General features: G+C 43.1%; 2 protein-coding genes across 4 annotated transcripts in view; one reads left to right on the top strand and one right to left on the bottom strand.

Moving 5' to 3' along the window:
* MACROD1 (mono-ADP ribosylhydrolase 1) overlaps positions 1-21,743 on the top strand; it is a 323,148-nt gene that overhangs the window by 81,751 nt on the left and 219,654 nt on the right. The window lies entirely within an intron of this gene.
* The window catches only part of FLRT1 (fibronectin leucine rich transmembrane protein 1), a 157,069-nt gene that overhangs the window by 40,885 nt on the left and 94,441 nt on the right, over positions 1-21,743 (bottom strand). For both annotated transcript variants that reach the window (XM_089482963.1, XM_089482962.1), the window contains exon 2: positions 9,375-10,259. The gene's annotated coding sequence lies outside the window, so the exon portion shown is untranslated. The remainder of the gene's footprint in view (positions 1-9,374; positions 10,260-21,743) is intronic.

The following is a 21,743-nucleotide window of genomic DNA, read 5'->3' on the forward strand; positions in this document are numbered from 1 at the left end:
GGTATTTAGATTCCCTTCTTTAAATTGCATATCCTAGGATTGAATGGGATGGAACATAGTAGTTAAGGTGGAGTCATAATGTAATAACTGGGGTGTGAAAGGGTCCCAGGTTCATACAAAATGAAAAACCAGAATCCTAGAGAATCCTGGCTTTTTGTTCATAGGCAAAAATGCTTGTGGACACCACCTCCATGTTCCCACTTCTTGCCCGACTGGCCAAGAAGTGCTGCTCTCTTTCTTGGGAGCCTTGTGACTCTTTTCCCACAATTCTCAAAGTAGGTAAGAAATGTAATTCTCCCCCTGGCAGGGATGGCAAGCCTCCATTAAATTAATATCTTCAGAGCTGTTTGAAGTAAATAATAACTTTTTGTGTGTGCGCGCATTGCCCTTTTCATCTCTCAAGAGCAGGCTGGATGGCAGGCCGTAATTACCCTGGCTGTAGCTTGGGGCTTTTGTACTCTGGCTCTTGCTAAAAGGGCCACTGGCTCTTGAGAGCAAAGGAAGCTTGTGCTGAGCCTTCCTTTAATCCCCAAACCCATGTAACCCTTGATCTCCCTCCAGGTTGCTACCCCAGAACCTGTACGTTCTGAAAAGCAGAGTGTGTTCTCCTCTGGAGGACAAGGTGAGGCTGAAGGATGGCAGTTTCTGTTGTGTGCATAATGCACATCTGGAGGAAAATCTGATTCAGACTCTTAGTGTTCTGTATGTAGAAAGACCTTTTAGCACTTTTGAGACTAACTAAAGAAAGATGTTAGCAGCATGAGCTTTCTTAGACTCAAGTCTACTTCCTCAGATACATTTGGACCAAATGCATCTGAGGAAGTAGACTTTAGGAACTGAACCCTGGCCTTCAGAGTCCATCACTCAAACCACTAAGCCATGCGGGCTCTCAAGACAGATATAGATACAAATATAAATGTAAATGCATTAATGTTAATCTTTCTTGTTCCACCAACTTCAGCCTTGGAAGCAAGACTAATCTGTTTAGTGAGCAAATCTGAAAGCTTGATTCACGGGGCCTTGAAAGCGGTACCACTGCTCTTGGTGTGGATGCTCTTCACATTTCTGTCTCTGTTTATGAAATTGGTTTTGTGAGTTATTTTATTTCAAAACCCTCCAAAACCTGTTTGATCAAAGCATATAATGTCAAACCCTATGCCTCTACCACTGCAATGCCTTCAACTTTCTTTATATTAATTATTGGACTCCATCTCCATCTCCATCCTAAGGCTGCCATCCTGTCCACAACTTATTTTAATGTAAGGTCTACTGAAGAAGTGAGACATGTCTAAATACAATTGGGGTCACCATAATAATATGTGCAAGTCAAGAACGGTAGCATCTTTCTGTCTCCAACACATTAAGGAAAAAAAATCTCCCACAACTCAGATTTGTGAGTTTTGACAGGAGACTACATATGTTGGAAAAGTGCCATGTTTCATTAATAAATAGCCTCTCAAAAGGTAACCATTTAGACCCTGAATTCAGGTTTATGCAGAATTTGAACTGTTTGGGAGAAGACCAAAATTTGACCAAGGAGAACAGAGGGAGAGGGCGGCACAGAAATTTAATCTAATTTCCAGTCTCTCATATATATATATATGTGTGTGTTTGTGTGTGTGTTTTTTTTTCTATGTTTTTATATATGTTTTTTCTAGCCTTACACAACCTGATATTCTCCAAATGTACTACAACACCCATCGGTCTCAATCAGATGGGGAAAGGCTTGTCTATTAAAATGACTATTTTTAAAACACCATATAATTTTATAATATAATTGCAAAAAAAACCCCTTAAAAATATTGATTCCATCATCTGCCAGTGTGAATTTTTGCTGCAGTGACACATACGGAGTGATAATCTTGAAGTAAATATATGTAGACTGACCATCTTACTCACATTTCGCATAATCAGGACATTTTACTAGTTATCTTCCATCCATCAGCTTCAATACAATTCTCAGAGTTACCATATTTTTTTCTGGCTCTCATGGAAAGTAGATAGGGATTTTTGGAAGGATTCTAGCACTGAACTCCTACCCAGGCTAGCTTTCGGACATTAGGTTTACTTTGCCCCATTGTGTTCCCTAGCTGTTTGCTGCACCCACAAGGAATAGTAGTTTGCATTTAAAGTGTGATGCTCATCCCTGTGGCACAAAGCTGGCACACCTGTGCACGAGTGAACTACACATAATAATATCGATATTGCCGTGCTGTCGAAGAGATAAAATCCTGCAAGTTTGCAAGGCCATCACCGCTACCACTCATGATAACATATAAAACGTGCTGCTCCCAACCTTCCTCAGAACAAAATCTGAGAAAATCCCAGTCATAAAAAAGGAAAGAAATGATGTTTACATAGCCCTGCAAATTCCCCAATCTCATTGCAATGTCTCCCAACACAGGAAGCAGAAAGAGTGTATCTCCAAATGAAGGCAAGCACAAAATTGCCGCCTTCAGTTCCTTTATTTCCCTATCCTCCACTTCCCAGCAAAAAAATATTTTCATATCAGATGTTGCTATCAATATAATTAACCTCCCAAGACACAAGTTTGAAATCCTCTCTTCATTCCCCCACCTATAAAGGGCTGCATTTTCTATTAACTCTGCTAGTTTTTCAATACCAGGGGAGGAGGGGAAATTTCTTTTTTTAAAAGAATATGTGTGCGTGCATATATATATATATATATATATAAAATTTACATACCTGCCTGCAATTACAGGCAGAGATAAGGCGAGATGTATAATGTATGCAGCCTGAAATTGGCAAAATAATTAACTTTTGGCTTCTTTTATATGGGTGGAGAAAGGAAGAGAGAATCGCAACGACTGCCATTTCTATAAAAAGATACCTCCAGATAAATATCAGACAGACGCTTAGTTGGTCTGGGTTCTAGCTGGCTTGAGGCTCACATCATGATAACGTCTCTTTTCCCTGGCGGTTCTTGCAAGCTAAGCAGGTTGGATCACTGTCTTGATCCATTAAGGAGCATCTTGGTCCCTGCAGCTCCATATCGTGGCAGATAGCTGCTTGGTAGCCTTAGCAGGAATGCTGAGACATTAGCAGTCAAGAAGCTAGATCATATCTTGACTCTACCATTAACCCAATGACTGCATTCCCAAGTCGTAAAAAGCCATGATCTGGTGTTTGAAATCTGGCTTGTTGTCATAGGTGAACTTACTGTATATACACGACTATAAGTCGACGTCATGTATAAGTCGAGGGCAGGTTTGTGGGCCAGAATTATGGATTTTAATATGACTCATGGATAAGTCGAGGGTAAAATTTAGGGCATGTAACCAAGGATGTAAAGGATGACGCAAAGGATGCAAAGGATATAGCAAAGAAAAACTATGCCAAATAACCTATTAAATTCCAGGAGGCATAATAACTGTTTGTACTCATACTAAAGGCTAGATGGATGAGAATGCAGAGGGGAGTCAGTACTTTCAGGTCAGATTACGCTCTTTCCTTTCGCCAGGAGATGGTTCCTTTTTAAATAAGAATGAAAGTACAGTACTTACATTGACCCGCGGATAGGTCAACTTGGTTTTTTGGGGTCAACTTTTTGACTAAAATGTCTAGACTTATACGTACAAGAATATATACAGTACCTTTATCAGCCATCAGAGGAGCCCATAGATTGTTACTGACTTACAAACTCTGGCTTGTTTAAATCATGATGTGCTGTAATGTGTGAACCCACAAGCATGGCTTGTCTCTAGGTTCTTTCTCTAGCTGTCCAGCTTCAAATAGGAGGGTCAGGGACAAATCAGAAATAGCTAAGTCAAACCACCATGGGTAAGACAAACCACGAATCTGTGACTTGAGCAATAAACCTTGGTTAAAAGAAATCATGGCTTACCGCAGTCTGCAAACATGCCCCTCACGTGGCTTTAGCAAGCCATAATTCCACCAGCTTCAGCGTTTCCTTTATGGGAATAATAATTCTACTTTGTCTTACCAGATTGTCGTAAACATTAGCAATGCTCTGGATGCTCTTTATCCTAGATCTTCAACTGGTAAACCAGGGCCCACATCTGAGAGTCAGGGTAATTTTGTGGGTTAAAGCATTAGGTAAGAACTAGGGCTCCCGGGTGCAAATCCCCCCTTAGTTCTGATTTAGATAACCTGGGGCTAGCCATGCTCGGCCAAAACTACCTCAAAGGATTGTTGGGGACGTGAAAAGTAGAGTGTGAGGAACCATCTATCTGCCCTGAAGTTGTAGGAAACTGAGGGTTCCCTAACCCTAAACTCTTTCAGTATGAGGTTGGGATTGCCAGGTTAGGAGAATCCCATACCTTGAGATTTCAGGGTCCAAGCCTGAAGTTTATGGACAGTTCCTATGGACAGTTTCTTCCAACAAATTCATTCCAAATCTATGAAAGCTCATGCTGCCAACTTCTTTCTTTCAGTTAGTCTCAAAGGTGCTACAAGATCTCTTTACATATTGATTTTTCAGACTAACACGGCTATATCTATGAATTCTTTCTTTCAGTTAGTCTCAAAGGTGCTACAAGATCTCTTTGCATACTGATTTTCCAGGCTAACACAGCCCTGTCTTATATTACATGGAAGAATCAACATATGCTTTTTTGAATTTATATATATATATTAATATTTTCAAGATGTGGATGATAAAGTACCCATTGATAATATATGAAGGCAGGTACCCAAAAGAGAGTCCCTTAAAATGCCCAGGCTAAGAGATGGAAAATGAAAGACTCTTAAATGAGCCAGCAAACTGATCCTTAGTTTTCATACAGCATTTTAGGATACATCTGCACTATAGAAATAATGCAGGCTGAGACCATTTTAACTGCCATGGCACCAACCTACAGAATCTTGGGATTTGTAGTTTTATGCAGTACCAGCCCTCTTTGGCAGAGAGGGCTAAAAGAACCTATAAAACTACAAATCCCAAAGTTCTATAAAATGAAGTGACAACACTCAAAGCCACGCCAAACTGCTTTTTTCCCATGCAGTGTAGATGCACCCTTCAAGTTTGCATTGTTTACTACTTGGATGGGAGACCATCCATGAATGCTAGGTGCTGTGGGTGATATTTCAGAAGAAGGAACTGGTAAAACCACCCCTGAGTGCCTAAGAAAACCCAGTGACATTAATGGAGTTGCTATAAGTTGACAGGAGACTTGAAGGCACATGCAAACACAAACACACAAGTTGCTTCAGACAGATGATTTCAGCAATGCTAACAACAACAACGTTTTTAAACAGAGACTGGATGGCCATGTGTCGGAAGTGCTTTGATTGAGAGTTCCTGCATGGCAGAATGGGGTTGGCCTGGATGGCCCTTGTGGTCTCTTCCAATTCTACGATTCTATGACTCTATAAGTTCACCCTCCTCTCCCTATTCAATGGACAAGCAAAGGTATGGCATCCTATTCTAACTCCAGCACCAGATTTTCCGCAGGCGAGTGGCTCTGCCTCCTGCTGGATTTATCTGCTTTCCTAATCAATAACAATTACCCTGTCCAGAGGGAACTCGTTCACAGCTGTGGGGCTTGCAACAAAGCCATTAATGCCTCAACAAGCCAGGCGTTTAGGGCTTCATCCGGATGGGTCCTGGCATCTACCCCCCCCTTCCATCCCGCCTCTGCTCTCAGAAGCCATGATGGGAACAGAGGCCCTGTCAATGCCGCACCATGAGTAATGTTCACAGGCTCAAAGCACTGATAAATCAAAGACTTATTAATCTCACCGTCTCATTTTCTGGACTTGTAATGAATCGGCTGCTAGCGTGCCTACTCCACCCCCAGCCCCCACCCACCATTGATTACTAGTTTATTAACTAACTTCCCTACTCTTCCTCCCCCCCTTCCACTTTCTCACATGCACATATGCACCAGAAAACCCCAAAGAGAGAAAGCATAGTCTGGTGACCAAGAGTGTGAGCAGCCAGCCTCAAAGTTTCAAAAGCATCCCTCACAGAGATGGCCATCAAGCCTCTCTTTAAAGACCTCCAAGGAAGGAGACTTCACATTCTCCGAGGAAGGTGTGTGTTCCAGAGTCGAACAGCTCTTACTGTCAGGAAGTTCCTCTTAATGTTGAGGTGGAATCTCTTTTCCTGTAGCTTGACTCCATTGCTCCTGGTCCTGTTCTCTGGAGCAGCAGAAAACAAGCTTGCTCCCTCCTCAATATGACATCCCTTCAAATATTTAAACAGGGCTATCATAGTTGGTTCTTTCTTTCTTCACCCCTCATGTGGCAGAGGGGTGGCTTGCTCTCTTTCTAATCCTGACACAAACTGGCCTGATTCACATCTCCTTGCCTCATATGGGGATCCTAACATAGGAGTTTATCACACGAAGGAAATCAAGAGCTTATCCCGTGAATATCCTGAAAAAATCGCATAATTATGCTTACGATTTCACATGACTGCCATTAAAGTGGTCGCAAAGAAGCATTAACACATCTTTTTACTCTCGAAGTTTCAGTGACAAGTCATTTCTGATATCATTTTATTTGCACAATTGCATGTGATCACCATTCACACAGTTACTCACCATTTTCACTTCATTTGCGGGACGCTTTACATGCGCTTTAATCTCTCTTTAATGCCGACATTAGCCCCGTGTGATAAACTCCATAGTTACCCTTTGGATTTTGAGCATGTCCAGATTTTGCGACACATCCAGGAGGTTTCTTTCTAAATAAAATGCGTTCAGCAGTATGTATAAGTAGGCCAAATATATTAATAAATGCATGTTTTGTGGATAAATAGGCCCATATGTGTGTGTGTGTACATGCATGCATATATGAATTTTCATGAACCCAGATGCACACACTGTGTATGATGTATTCATGACACAGACCGGAAATAAACTCCTCCATCTGTCCATTATGTCCTGGTGTTTTAAAGCACGGTGTGCCTAAACAACACTTTTGCTTGTAGGAACATTAGTGCATTAGTCACCTAATTATGGAAAGATATGATACAGAGTATTTATGTGCTTATTCTGGGTGCAGGTTGGCATGTAAACATCAGTGCAGTCTTGCCACAGTCTTTAATAAAGAACTGGGCAGTAGGCACCAACTTTGCCCTTGTGTTCGTTGGAACAAACCAACTCCACTGGCCAACTCCTGTTTGAGCTGCTTTGCACAGAAAGAAAACAAAGTTTGCTAGTAGGGAGTTTATCACACAGGGAAAAATTGGGACTTTAAGCAGTAGTTAACCCAAGAAAATCACGCAATTGACATTAAAAGGCATGATTTGCAGCTGTTTCTTGCCTGGTTATTCAGGGGTTAATGGCACTTTAATCGCGTTTCACCTCTACATCGTGTGAAAACCATTAGTGCAATTGCACGATAACAGGTTATTTGCGGGATAATATCACTTTGAACACGATGTTGTGTGAAAATCATTAGTACAATTGTGAGATTATCACAGGTTAATCACTGTTTATACGCTTGTCCCTTCCTTTTTGCGCACTTGGAACCCGCAGTCTAGCTCTTTGTGGGAGGGACAAGCGGGGAGGGACAAAATGGTGGCGCGCATAGATCACAACAAGGACTGCAATCAAGAAATCAGAAGAAGACTAAGGCTGGAGAAGGCAGCTATGAAAGAACTAGAAAAGGCCCTAAAGGGCAAAGATATACAACTAAGCATGAAAATTAGAATCCTACAAGCAATTGTATTCCCAATTGCCATGTATGGATGGGAGAGCTGGACAATTAAGAAAATGGATAAAAAGAAAAGAAATGCATTTGAGATGCTGGTGCTGGAGAAGAGGGCTGAGGATTCCATGCGCAGCCAAAACAACAACAACAAATAAATGGGGCCTAGAACAGATCAGGCATAGTTCTCCTTGGAAGCCAAGATGACTAAACTGAGGCTGTCGTACGTTGGCCATGTCACGAGAAGGCAGAACTCATTGGAGAAGACAATAATGCTAGCAAAGGTGGAGGGAAGTAGAAAGAGGAAGACCATAAGCCAGATGGATGGATTCTATTGAGATCACAGGTATGAATCTACAAGAACTAAGAAAAGTAGTAGAGGATATGGAGTCTTGGAGATGTCTCATCCACATGATTACCATGAGTTGAGATTGACTCAAGGGTGGTTAACAACAGCAACAACACTCTGAAAGACATGGGTACTGGAAAGGCTATGAAGTAACATGCAAAAAAGGGACTAGGAAGAAGGAAAAGGGGGAACATGAGAGGGTTAAAAGCAGAAGATGTTGTCATTGGGATCACCTGAAAAGCTGCAAGAACTAGATGCAATTTTACAGATTTTACAAAGCAATGGCATTCTGCTTGCCTGGCCGAGACGCAAATCAAGCGTGAAGCCACCATGCCCTGCTCAGCCTGCTATTTCACCTGCAAAGCAGGTGGGGAAGTTTCTTTTGAACTGTGGTTATATCTTGCATCAAAAAAGAACACCTTACCTTCACTCTGTTTCTTAAATTAGTGGAAGACTAATTTAATTTCCTTTTTACTATCTCTAACTTATATTCATATTCCGAATCCCTTCCCATAATTGGTTTATAACTTTCCAATCCTCTTTATGTTGATTTACAGACTTCCCATTAATTAACTGTGTTAGAATATCCATCTCATACATCTTCGTTAGTTTGAGTACCCAATCCTTTTCTTGCGGGGGGTCTTTCTGTTTCCATTTCTTCGCTATAGTTAACCTTGCTGTTGTCACCATATACACTATAATTTTTCCAGTGTTTCTTTTCTGTTTGGCTATCTAATGCCTGCAGCATGTTAAGTAAGTGGCATTCTGATTTCATAGGAAAGTGAATATTTAATGCTTCTTCTATACTTCTGTGTATTTCTTTCCATTTTTAAAAAAATTATAGGACATAGCCACTCTACATGGAATAGTGTACCTTTGCTTTTCTTGCACTTCCAACAAGTATCCCTTGTATTTTAAGATAATTTAGCAATTCTTTCCAGAGTTAAATACCATCTCATATACATTTTGTAATAATTTTCTTTTAAGATAGAACAACTGGGGAAAGCCATGTTACCTCTTGACTTTCTGTTCCCTAGCAGTTTTGTCTGGTGATGACTTGCCCCGATGTCTAGGCCCTATACCCCTTCAAGATTGCAAATTTGGAGGGGGGGGGGCATAGCTCAGTGGTAGAGCATTTGACTGCAAGACTGCAAATTGAACTTTATGATCTCTACTTAGACTTGCCATTGCTTGCTATCCATCCTACTGAGGTTTTTTTCTCCCCTTAACTCTATCCCACCTCCATGCTTTTGCTTCCCATTCCATGTTGTCTCCCTCAATTTAAAGGATAGATTGGATTCATGGGGCTTTGCAGCAGCTGATGGAAGACCTGCATGCTGATTTAGGACATAGTTGTGAGTTTAGTGTCTCAGTGAATACATGTTACCTGTCTCTTGGATTCACGGAAACGGCTGGAGGAACTCAGGAGCCTTCTCCGACAGTGGGCTTTTTTTAATGCGGCTTTTGTCCTCCTCCTCCTGTTCTTCCTCTTTTTCCCATTGACCTTCCCAAAGATCTCAACACCTCTTACAAATCGAAAGGAGCTGCTTCACATGCTGTGAGTTGGTGCCTGCCAGTATCTTCTCCTTTGCTCCTTTCTGTATGTAGATAAATCCCAGGGGTGCCTTCTGGGCGACCATAGGCCACACCAAGCTGATGCAAGAAAATGGCTCTCTTGAAAGAAAAAAAAAATCACCACTGTTCCCTCACAATAATAGCTCCAGCCCCTCGTCTCACTTGTTTTGTTCCTTCACTTTTCAGATCCAGCTGTCAGAGTTGGCACTGCTTTGCAATCTCATGCTAACAGGAACTGGCATCTTCCCTGGAATTTGATCATTTGGAATAAGCATGGTTCAAAAGGAGACCTTGCTCCTCTGTCTTGAGGCACAGGAGCATTTCTTACGTTCTGCTTTTCTCAAAATTTGCAGACTTTATACCCAGTAGTTGTTCTGCCTAGAAACGCCCAAGTCGCTCTTGGAAGGATCCTTTTGTAGACGCATGCATGCCCCAGGGATGTGTTTTCAGTCTTTGGGAGCAGCCTCCAAGCTTCTTGGCCCACACAGCAGGCTTGTCAAGGATGGGCAGACCTGTTGTTGAACCTTTTTCTCCAATAAAGAGAGGAGGGAAAACCCCAGCAACAACCAAGCAATCAAAGTATTTCCTCCAGGAGTTAGCAGTGGAGTAAATCCTTTCAGCGACACCCGAACGCTGGTGGAGGTGGCACAAGGGTGGCAGCAGGGTTGGTGGCAACAATGAAGGCAGCTTTTCACACCTGCAAAAGTAATTAAATAAGGCTGTTAGAGTCAAAGGGAGAAAAAAGAGGCAGGAGAGCTACTACTCCCCACTGTCCAGCAAAATCTTGCATGTTGGGCTCTTTGCTTGCAACCCTGCCAAGCCTGGTGGATCAAAGGCAGCCACTGAGTGACAAGCCCTTGGACCACTGAGCTGCAAGCGCACACCAGCTGCCTTTCTTCATGCCCAGCTGCTTTTTGTGGGCATGTGCGCCCCCACACACTTGCTCACACGTGTGGAATGGCCTTTGGCACATTAGCAAGGGAGTCGTTTTTTAAATGATCTGCCTTCAGTGTGCAATTTTAAAGAGACACATTGATAGATACCAGTCTGATGTTTACACATATGGCCCTATGAGGTGGTAGTTGAGGGATTATTCAGACGGTCAAAATAATCCAGGTAGAATCTGGGTTTACTGTTCATATGCATTTCAAATGCATCTGATTAAAGCTTGTGGGGTGGGGGGAGGCTACCAAAAAACCAACTTAACACGGAATAATTGGTTTCGATTTTTTTCCTGAGTTTTTCTAAAAGATTTGCATTGCCGGGTGTATGAATAACCAATGTGAATAGACCTGGGATAAACCAGAATAAAACTCTGCATGCCTTGAATGTGTTTTGAATACATCTGCATTATCAACTCTCTTTATTTGAGCGCTGGCACATGAGAGCAAGAGAACTCGCAGAGATGCACATAGATGCAGTTCCACAGTGTGAACAACAAACCAGGAATGTATGAGTGAGATTATTCACATATGTGAATTCAAAGGCTTTCATGGCTGGCATGCATGGTTTGTTGTGGATTTTTCAGGCTATGTGGCTATGTTCTAGAAGAATTTATTCCCGATGTTTCACCAGCATCTGTGGCTGGCATATTCAAAGAATAAACTCTTCTAGAACATAGCCACATACCCCCCCCCCCCAAACCCACAAAAAACATTATGCACATAGTTGTGGTAAAAAACTATCAGATGACCCCATAGATTGCAGAGGAAGGGCAGCCAGGTTTGGAATTCTTCCCAGTGATGATTATAAGGATGATTTTATTTACTTATATCCTGCCTTTTTCCCCATATAGGGCAGCGAACAGCAAGTTTAAAACAAATACAATTTGAAAACAATACAAAAGCATTAAAGAGTTTACATATAAAAATAAAAAATCCATTCAACAATGCAAATAGTTAAAACAATGATGCATCCAGATTTAAAATGTGTTTTAAAAACTCACTGTGTGCACAGTGAATTAACACGGCAAGCAAAGTCTGGGTTAGAACCCTCCCAACACATGCCCCAATGTGTTCTTCATTAGTTTATTGGGAGACTTTTTTTTCTTAATGTCTAGCTGTGCAGCATTCAAAACTATCCCCTTACTAGGATACTTCATTGCCCTCTTTCTACCAAACCAGTCTTAAATTTCCCCCGTGTAATAATATTTCTTATTCCATGTTGACTGAGCATGCACAGACCTCATTACATGTTCCAGGGTTCCCATGGCTTACATTTTCTTACAATTTTTGCAAACTCTAACTTTCTCTTGTGCTACATTGGGCTACATATATATATATTCCCATTTGGAGCATGAGTCTATTGTTACTATAGGGAGCAGAGTTTAGGGAGGCTTTGAGGAAGAATCGAAAAGAGAATGTGCGAGAATTGCAACACTCTAGAAACACATCTGGAGGACTTGAGGATCTGTCATCACAACCTGGGTCACAAGCAAGACACCCACAAATGAGCTGAAATGTGAAGCCTTTCTAGCGTGTTTTTAAAGCTAGGAGAGCGTTTTCGGGGGGAAGTGACAATAAGCCGTGTTACGCAGTGTGATACAAATGTGATGTGTGATAGAAATACAAATTGGCACAAATCCCTTGGCTGCATGAGTCTGGGTGTGCCTATTGTTTAGTGGGGAAATAGTTAAAAAGTAAAGCATCACTAAGGCTTAACTCTGAAAGTAATGAGTAGCGAGGCATTTACTTCTGCTTGTGAAAAGCAATGACTAATGCTAAGAGATTACTCTATATACTCATGTATAAGTCTAGAAATGTTAGTCAAAAAACTGACCCCAAAAACCTAGATAGATTTATCCATGGGTCAATGTAAGGCCTGTACTCTTATAAAACGGAAACAATCCTCTGGTGAAAGGCAAGAGCACAATCTGTCCTGGAAGCACTAATTCCCTTCTATTCTCTCATCCATCCAATCTTTAGTGTGAGCAGAAACAGTTACATCTGCTGGGATTTTGTGAGTTCTTTGACATTGCTTTCCTTTGATTCATCCTTTAGATCCTTTCTTACATGCCCCTGGGTTTTACCCTCGACTTATCCACAGGGTCATATCGAATTTTGGCCCCAAAACCTGCCCTCGACTTATACATGAGGTCGACTTATAGTTGAGTGTATATGGTACTTTTAAAAAATAACATCCCAAGGTGCGTAAGGAAAGCAAGCACTCCACACAGGGCAGTTATTGTGAGCAGCGTGTCTCACAAAATTCAGCCCTCACAGGTGTTGTCGAAAAGAAGAGTCACGCTCAGATGCAGCATTATGTTTTCAGAGTAGAAAACTGATGGGTGGCATTTCATGTAAGTCCAGGCTGGTATTGGATGGCATTGCCAAGGCCTTTTCCCCCACTTTCTGGGCACAGTACAGCCTTCACTGCTTTGATGCACTTTCCAGATTAATTTATGAGATGGGAGAAATAAGGTGAGAGCAAGCCACAGAAAACCGGAAGACAAAAAGAGGTCAGGATCCGATCTGGATTGCACAGCAGTTGGCCATAAAATGGCCTCCTTTGGCTGGATTAATTGGAAGCCTGCACTTCCGGGTTGCCATTTCCATAACAGAAGAGCCAGCATACCTGGCTGCTCAACACAAAGGCACTGGGCATGGGAGGGCCATTCTGCGTGCCTCCCGTAGCATCAGCAGTTGGGAAAACTTCAAGCCAATTTGTAAGAACCCCATGCTACGGAGAAGCGGATCCTTTCAAAACACAAAGCCCCAAAAACCAAACCCCTGCCGATGGTTAGATTGCCTTTCATCCTGAAGGTCTGGGGTGCGTGTGTGTTTGCAGGACTGAATTTTAAGTCTGGAGGAGACAGCAGAGAAGCAGGAGAATACAGTCAAATGGCAGACCTGCTGGTTTTTCACCAGGTTCTTTTAAAAAAGAAGTAAAAAGAGTTCGATCTGCATTACCTGGGAGAATAAGAGAAGTCTGGAGGAGGAGAAAACCCTGAAGATGTTGAGGGATTGGGGGGGGGAGGGTTTCTAGATAAGATCATTTTTCTGACTATTTGGGGGACAAGGGCTTTTGGGGTTAGGTGGCAGAGCTTCAATTCACCTTTGTAAGGAAATAAAACATAGGCTTGAGGCCAAAGACAAGCTATATAAAGAGGCTGCAAAGCAGTCCTCGTCCCTTCTGATTCTCCCAGCTAGAATAGAGGCATTCACTCAGTTGCTCAATGGTAGATTCAACACATAGATAACTCTAATGATTTCAGTAGGAGGCCTAGGATAGTCAGGACTAACATAATGTAGGCCACAATGTGCAAACCACCGGCTCAGCTGTGAACCATATCTGGTAAAAGGATTGTCCTGGAGGTCACTGCCTGTGGCTTCTAGCAACTGGGCCTTGGTAACATAGGGCCCAAACAGACAGGCCAAAATAAAGCTGCTTTGGGTCACTTTGGAGGTATGCTGTTTAAATGATGTATGCACCATTTAAAGAGGCCGGAAGCTGTGCCAAAGCTATGCACCAGTCCTAAGGACTGGAGCGCAGTTTTGATGCAGCTTCTGGCCTCTTAAGATGTGGGTGTCATTTAAATAGCATACCTCCAAAGTGACCCAAAACAGCTTTATTTTGGCCTGCCTGTTCAGGCCCATAGTGTTGAAATGTGCCATTAGTTTGAGGTTGGGCACCATTCAAATGCTGAATTGCTTTTGCATCATCCCTGGAAATACCCTAAACCTGCAAACCTCATTCTTGGAAATACTCTAAAAACTGAACCTCATTTGGTTTTCTATGTACTACATGCACATCCATGTTGCAAAGGCAGGGTTGCAACTGGAGCTGCAGGCTCAACTCTGTGGCTGGTTGCAAGAGTCTGTCAGGTTTCATGGCCTGGCACAGACATATGGGTGATTTCAAAAGGGGGCATGCTGGGGCTAGTAAAAAGATCTATGGAAATTACTAAGCCTTCCAATCTGGGAAAGTCTTGGGCAAGGGCTCCCACTGGTCAGAGTCCCATGCTTGCCTTCCTTTGCCACCAATGGCCTGCTTTTTCTGCAAGGCCAGCAAACTCAGCAGAGTGATTGGAGGGCATCTCCAGCTTGCAGTACCAGTCTGCCTGAGCATTGCCAGCCTATTGCCAGAGGCCAAACCAACTTCAGTTCCAGTGCTATTATTGCTTCTTTCTGAGGCGTTTATCAGACAAGGGAAATTGGAAGTATAATCCAATGGCAATCCAAACACAATCATGGGGTTTAACATTATTGTGTGATAGACTACCACACGCAATTTCGGGCAATGGGAAGTCACTCCGAACGCAATCATGGGGTTTCATATATCTGTGCATTTTGTGTTCCTGCCCTAAGTGCAGTATCTTACATTTCTCCGTGTTGAATTTCATTTTGTTAGCTTTGGCCCAGCTTTCTAGTCTATTCAGGTCATTCTGAAGTTTGATCCAGTCCTCAGGTATTAGCTACTCCTCCTGATTTGGTGTCATCTGCAAATTTGATAAGTATGCCCCCAATTCTGTCATCCAAGTCATTGATAAAGATGTTGAACAGCACTGGGCCCAGGACAGAACCCTGCGGGACCCCATTGGTCACTTCTCTCCAGGATGAAAAGGAGTCATCGTTGAGCACCCTTTGGGTTCAGCCAGACAACCAATTACAAATCCATGTAACAGTTACGTTGAATGAATGAAGGGTGACACTGGGATGATCTGAAGAGACGGACAGTGGCATAGCATCCTTATAGACAGATTACCCCACAGAGTGCCTAAAGGTAATATTTTTCAGAAAGAATCTGGCATCTAGTCTGGCTCACTTGTACAAATTATTGAGGCATCCAGTTTGCACAACAAATCCCTGCTCCAGCTCCTTGTTGAAGGGGGCTCTCATACAGCCTTTTGCCAGGGCCGCCCTACTGTACTCCTGGCACCGATCCTCACTTGGTCTAGTGGGGCCTGGCATATTCCCTTATTAAAAAACCAAATCCCCTAATGTTTTATGCCAGAGCCTTAAGGGGATCTGCTTGATGGAAGAAGAAACAGCTATCGCCTGGGCCCCAGAGAACAAATGAGGAGTATAATTCCTTCCTTCTTTTGGGATTACATATGGAAATATATGAACAAAAATAGAAGTGTATGTGTGTCCATGTGTGTCTGAATTCGCTCCTCCTCTGCTGAGATGAGAGACTCCACTTAATTCCCCGTCTTTGATGTTATGATTGGAGGTTTCTCCTCGTTTAAGACCAAAGAAACAGAGAGGTGCTTTGATTCCTCTTTTGAGTCGGGCACACTGCTAAATATCCTACCAAACTCCCATAATTTCTTCTGTGATGAGTTTGAGGGGCCCCAGCATTTTTTTTAAAACCATGTTATTATAAAATAACAAGAGATAATTCAACTCACTTTTTGGGCGGACGGGTGATGATTACACTAGTTTAATTCAAAGATATAGCCATGTTAGTCTGTAGAATCAGTATGGAGAGAGATCTTCTTGCAGCACTTTTGAGACTCACTGAAAGAAAGAAGATGGCAGCATGGGCTTTCGGAGACTTAAGTCTACTTCCTCAGATGCATTTGAACCAAATGCTTCTGAGGAAGTAGACTTAAGTCTATGAAAGCTCATGCTGCCGACTTCTTTCAGTTAGTCTCAAAGGGGCTACAAGATCCCTCTACATCAAAATTCATAGTTTAAAATCGACTGGGCATAGGATCCGTGTCACCTTCCTTGATGCCAAAAAAAGTGAGGCACAGAGAGGAAAGGTACTGCTAGTTCAGCCCTTTTGTAGACTGAAGTCTACTTTTTCAGATGCGTTAATGTTTAATGCTAGTCCAAATGCATTTGAGGAAGCAGACTTGAGTCTAGGAAAGTTCATGCTGCCAACTTCTTTCTTTCAGTTGGTTTCAAAGGTGCTACAAGATCTCTGTACATATCATAGCTGGTTCAGTTACTTTTATCGTTATAGGCCTCAGTACTGTCTGTTTTATAGGACAAATCGCTAGCTTATAGAATCCTGATTCCTCCCACTCCACAAAAGTAATTGAAGCGATCATTTTAATTACTATTAAGAATGCGAAAGTGGAATTATTTTCAAAAATAATCCCTATAGTGGACTGTAAGAGTAAATAACTAGAGCTTTTCTGAAATGGGTGTCATTCATTATGCCCTGGGCCTTGGTTGTGGACAGGAGTGTTTGAGTTGTGTATTTTCAGGGCAGGGGGAGAGCCAGATTGCCGAAGTGGTTTGAATGTTGGACTATGACTCTGGAGACAAGGGTTCGAATCTCCATTTGGTCATGAAACCCACTGGGTGACTTTGGGCAAGTCATATTTTCTCAGCCTCAGAGGATGGCAATGGCAAACCCACTCTGAAGAAACTTGCCAAGACCATAAGTCGGAAACAACTTGGAGGCACACAACAACAGGGTAGGGGGTTAAACTACATAGCCTTTGCAACTCCTTCCTATTGTATAATTTCCGTAAAGTGTGTATTAATGTGTATAACTGTACATACCATTGGGCTACAGCTCCTGTTGTTCTTCGTCATTAGCTATTCTGTCTAGGGATGCTGGGAACTGCAGTCCAATAACATCTAAAGGTTTCCACAGGTTAGCTACTCTTGCCTTAAAATATTTTCCTTCCCTCTTGGAGGAGAATTAGAGATCTAGAGTGTGTGTGTGTGTGTGTGTGTGTGTGTGTGTGTGTGGTTTGCAATATAACCGTACACACCATTCTGTTCCTACCCATTGTTTCCCCAAAATAGCTAAAAGTCTATGTAACAAGACGCCTGTAAAGTAGATTATGGCTGAGAGAATTGGGTCTGAGCATGGATTTGATCCTGTCTTTTGGCTTTCCATCTTGCACAAAAGAAAGAAAAATCACTATGTGCAAACCTGCTCCCTTTTCCCCACGTTTCACACAAATTGGATGAAGTGTGTGTATGTGTGTGCTTATCCTTGTGTTTGTGCACACACACACACCACCAAAACAGTTGTAACATGGAGTTCTATTAATTATAAATGGGAAACAAGAGCTTCGCTGTTGTTGTAAATTACCTCCTGCTCCTGTTCTCCCTTGTCTCCCCCTCTTTCCTTTTTCTAGTATATACAGTAATTCTTGGAAATGAAGTTTCTCATAGGGAAGGAAAAAAGATCACACACCCCATTACAAAATAAAAGCTAAAAACACTCACGTAAATGTAAACGCATGCTTCTTAGTCGTTCTCAAATGCGTCGGCCATTGGCCAAAAACAACATTTGACTTGACGTGGAGGACATTGTGGAATTCTTCCTGGGCAGAAGGCTGAAATGTAGGACACATCCTGGAAAAGGAGGACCTCTGGTCATCCTGAGGGGCCAGGAATGGAGAAAAGTGGCAACACAGAGCTTGCTTAAATGCCTTGGAGGCAGCAAGACGGAGTAGAAGAGGTACTCATACAGGTCATGGCCAGTCTGAAGATGAGGCTGAATCTGCACTGCAGAAATAATCCAGTATGATGCCGCTTTAACTGCCAGGTCTCCATGATATTTAATCCTGAGATTAATGGTTTGTTGTGGCACCAGAGCACTCAGATGGAAAAGGCAAAATATCTGACAAAACTACAAATCTCAGAATTCACTAGCACTGAGCCACAGTAAAAGCAGTGTCAAACCATTACTCGCTACAATATAAAGGAGAGGAAAAGCGGTTGATCATATTACTCATTGCTGTTTACTCGGAGAGTAACTCCTTCTGTTACTCTTTAGGGAACATCATTAATGCATAACGTCTTAATTGCTTTCAAAGATAAGTGCTTAAAAAATACACAAAAAGCTCACACATAACTTCCAGACAAATTGCTTTGGACGTAACACAAATGTTCCTTACTGCCCTAAAAGGATACAGTTTTCACAAACTGTTGTGTTACCTAAAAAATAATAATAAAAGAACGACACTGACACTTGTTCCCTCTTCATCGGTAATATTACACATAGGATTATTACTTTCAACCCATGCCTTCCAAGCTGTGCCCGCACCAAAACGGCTGCCCTGAGTACCATCATAAAAAGAAAGCGGGGCACCATCATAAAAAAGAAATCATTATGTCGGTCAGTTGTCTTCCCTGGGCCAGCTGCCCTCTTAAGGGCATTATCACGCCAGCCTGCTGTCCCACCACAATCACTCTGGTTTGAGCATGGAAGCCAATTGGTTTGGCATCATTTCTTATCACACTTTCCCCCACGATAGCATTTTGGCAACCCATGGATGTGTGATCTGTTTTCTGCACTGCCAAAAAAATGCCTTCTGGGAGGAAGGGTGGGATGCAGTGATCGTGGCTGCCAACCGCCTCCTGAAGCCGGCTGCTGTGTGAATGTGCACGCGGCAGTTAGCTTTGGGAAAGCGTAGGCGACCACGAACACTGCGAGGGGAAGAGGAGCAGAATCACACCCGTTCATACTACATGACTGTCTGAGGAGCGGAACTGCAGCAGAAGGGACCTGTAGCATGAAGGCAATAATAGAATATCAGTGAGCGTTGATATGGGATCAGAGAATCATAGAGTTGGAAGGGCCATCCAGTTCAACGCTTGCCATGCAGTGACTCTCAATTAAATCATCCCAACACACTCTAAGGCGGGATACAGATGGGCAAAAAGGGGTGTATTCATGACGTCATGAAGGTAGAGCCTTCAGACGGGCCTTACCTGAATGCCGCCATGAACACGCCCCCCGCACGCCCCAAGCGGGAAGAGGCGGCATTAAAAAGGTGCTGCTTTTTTCCGCTTCTCTTCCGTTTGATGCGCAGCTGCGCAGCTCCGTCTGTAAGCTGCTGCACCGGTACGTCAGAATTGCTACGCCGCTAATTTAAGTTGCCCATTTAAAAGCACCAAGTCAGCTGCGTCGCATAATGAGTCGGGGTCCTGGAGCATGCGCAGTTTGCAGTCAGGCTTTAATTGCAGCGTCAGCTGCCATGCAGGTGTGGAAGCTGCAGCACAGCTGCAGCGCATTTTAAGACTCGTAACCCTAACCCTAATCCTAATCCTAACCCTAACCCTAGAGCAACATGTACGCATGCGCTGCTTGGAAAGTTTGGACTTTAAAGTGAGCCCCTACACACATTCCTGTGCCATTTTCACCTAACAATAAAAACCGCTAAAACTGTAAATATTTACATATGTACAAGGGAGGTGATGGGGGATGGCAGGGGGACAGCGGTGGCAGCGGCGACAGCTGTGGCTGTGCATTGCAGATTCAGCAAGAGCGCGGGGACCAAAGGAGAGGAGGCATCCATGATGCTGGTGACACTGGCAAAGTGCAAGCGGACAAGGATGCCAACACCAGCTGATCACCAGCTGGCAGGAGACCACCATTGTTCTTGGGCAGAGCGGAGAAAAAAGTTTTAAAGGGGCTTGGGCACTTTAAATGTGCCCATAGGCTTTCTGCCGCCACTGCTTAGCGCTGCAGCTGCGCAGCTGCGCATCCACCAGCCGGCAAAGGAAAAAAAAAGCCCCGTTTTTGGCCGCCCGTGAGGAAGCTGCCTCTCTCTTTGCAGCGTCCTCCGAGGTGGCGGTTTGGAAACTGCGGGTCAGAAACGGCCCCAGGTGAGGCATCTTCACTGCCCCCCATGTGGAAGCCCCATCTCCTGAGCCACGTCCCCGGGGCAGGCGGTCTGGAGGCTCCGTATTCAGCAGAATACACCTCCAAGACGTCTTCCCCTGCCCGTTTGTATCCCGCCCTAGAGAGCTTTTTCCATTGTCAAACAGCTCTTATCATCAGGACATTCTTCCTAATTTTTAGCTGGAATCTCTTTTCCTGTAGCTTGCATCCATTGCTCTATCTATTTCCTATTCTCTGGAGCAGCAGGGAAAAAGCTTGCTCCATCCTCAATATGACACCCCTTCAAATACTTAAATAGGGCTATCATATCACCTCTTAACCTTCTCTTCTCCAAGCATACCCAGCTCCCTAAGTCTCTCCTCATAGGGCTTTATGGTTTCCAGACCCTTCACCATTTTGATCACTCTCCTCTGGACAGGCTCCATATGAGACTTGATTTTCTTTCTTTTGCTTTTTTGTACTGTCCAGCTCTGATATCAGTACATAGGGACCGGGAATACAGTGGCTTGGATGATTCTAACTTTAGTGTTCAGTTGTACAGCTTTACTTTTTAGGGTCTTGTCCATTCTTTCATAGCTGTCCTTCCCATTCCTAGTCTTCTAATTTCTTGACTGCAGTCTCCATTCTTATCAATGTTTGATCCAAGATAAGGGAACTCTTTGACTAAGCACTATACTTACTGCCATATTTATATCCCCAGAAGTTCTGAAAGAGATTTCTAAAAGATTATTAAAATAAATCCACACTAGAAACTAGTACAGAAACATACACAAACTCCTTTGTGGTTGTGTGCCTCTGGTTCTCAGTAGAGCTGATGGTGGCTCAGATCGATCTCTCTTATCCCAGTAAGTGGTGGGAAGGTAAGGACAGATGATCTGTGGGGCCAGTCCACAGCAGTTCACTGACCATCTTTGTGTGACTCATCCATTTTGTTTCCATCCATGCATCCGTTGCTAATGCTACTCTCAACTTTCTCCTTCTTTAAGGCTTACATATGGAGGTTTGTTGAAATGAAGATGTGCTCACTTAGGTCCCTGGCTGCTGCTGAGGTTGTATTCCAGCCTTCTTAACAGGAGGAGAAAGGAATAGGAAGCCGTTAGTTATTTAATGAGTTGTTATGGTATTTCTACAAAATGAACAAATACTTGTGGATTATCTGATTTATGGTATTTAGGCAAAGTATTTGATCCTAATGGTAGAGCTGGCTTGGTAAGCTCACCGAATCAGATTGATCTTGAGTTTGTTGAGCTGAGTAATGCTTGAGTTGGGTGCGGCACAGATGCCACTTGTTGCAGCAAAGCAACCTGAGTCAACCCTGGAAGAAAATGTCGTCTTTTCAGACAGATGAACCTATGGAATTCATTGCCAGGCATCTATTTAAATTCATTGATTCATTTATTTACATATCTATGCCAACTCCTATCAGAGGTGCTGCATGCAATTTACATGGTTCTTTCTCTGTCCCTGCCTCTTTATTTCATCCCCACAACAACCTTTGGTCCCCAAGGTCTTGCCCAGTGATTCTCAAACTCTGGCTTTCCAGGGGTTTTGGACTTCAGTTTCCAGAATCCTGGAGTGTTGGCTAAGTAGGCTGAAGCTTCTAGAAGCTGAAATCCCAAACGCCTGGAGGACCAAAGTTTGG

Source organism: Sceloporus occidentalis, unplaced genomic scaffold (genome assembly GCF_023333645.1).
Source record: "Sceloporus occidentalis isolate IW3139 unplaced genomic scaffold, rSceOcc1.0.p SCAF_20, whole genome shotgun sequence".
In the NCBI taxonomy this organism is placed as follows: domain Eukaryota; kingdom Metazoa; phylum Chordata; class Lepidosauria; order Squamata; family Phrynosomatidae; genus Sceloporus; species Sceloporus occidentalis.